Genomic DNA, 759 nt, shown 5'->3' with positions numbered 1-759 from the left:
TTATTATTATTATTATTATTATTATTATTATTATTATTATTATTATTATCATCAATTCTTTGTTGCTGAAGGAGACAAGCTCGGCACGTCCCCATTAGAGTTTACATTGGAATATTTTTGTTCATGGAATGAGAGCAGATTTCGCATGCTGAGGTATGGTAGAAAAAATTTGGGAAGCATGAAGAATAGTATGATCAGTGTAAGAATTGGTGTTGCGGAGAGAGAGAGAGAGAGAGGGAGAGAGAGAGATGGAGAGTGATAGCAAAAATGAGAGTGGGTGGAGAATATCATTGTGTCTGTCACCATTACCTGTGGGATATTGGAAGTGAATGCAATAAGACGAAAGTTGCCTGTGACAGAGGGCTGTTTTCTTGGGAATGGGGGTGGGGACACGTAGCAAGTTTCCAAAGACCTGAATGCATTCCTGCAAAGATAAAGAAGATGGAGAGTTTTTCAATTATCGGTTAAATTTTGGGAGGTTTGTTAGACTGAGAGTTGTGTGATGCACAGAGACATACTTCGGAGACATACTGTATTCATATAATTAGTTGTTTTCTTTATTTATAATTCTGTCTATGAACTACAATTAAAATATATATATAAAAACGAAACAAAAAAGTAGGAAAGAAATGACGGGAATGAAAGTTTGAAAAAATGGAATGTACACACATATTTATATATATATATATATATATGTATAATATAAATAATATATAAATATATGCATATATACATACATATATGTACATACCTACATAT

This window comes from Octopus bimaculoides, chromosome 3, assembly GCF_001194135.2.
Source record: "Octopus bimaculoides isolate UCB-OBI-ISO-001 chromosome 3, ASM119413v2, whole genome shotgun sequence".
NCBI classification, from domain to species: domain Eukaryota; kingdom Metazoa; phylum Mollusca; class Cephalopoda; order Octopoda; family Octopodidae; genus Octopus; species Octopus bimaculoides.
This window is presented reverse-complemented; position numbering follows the sequence as displayed.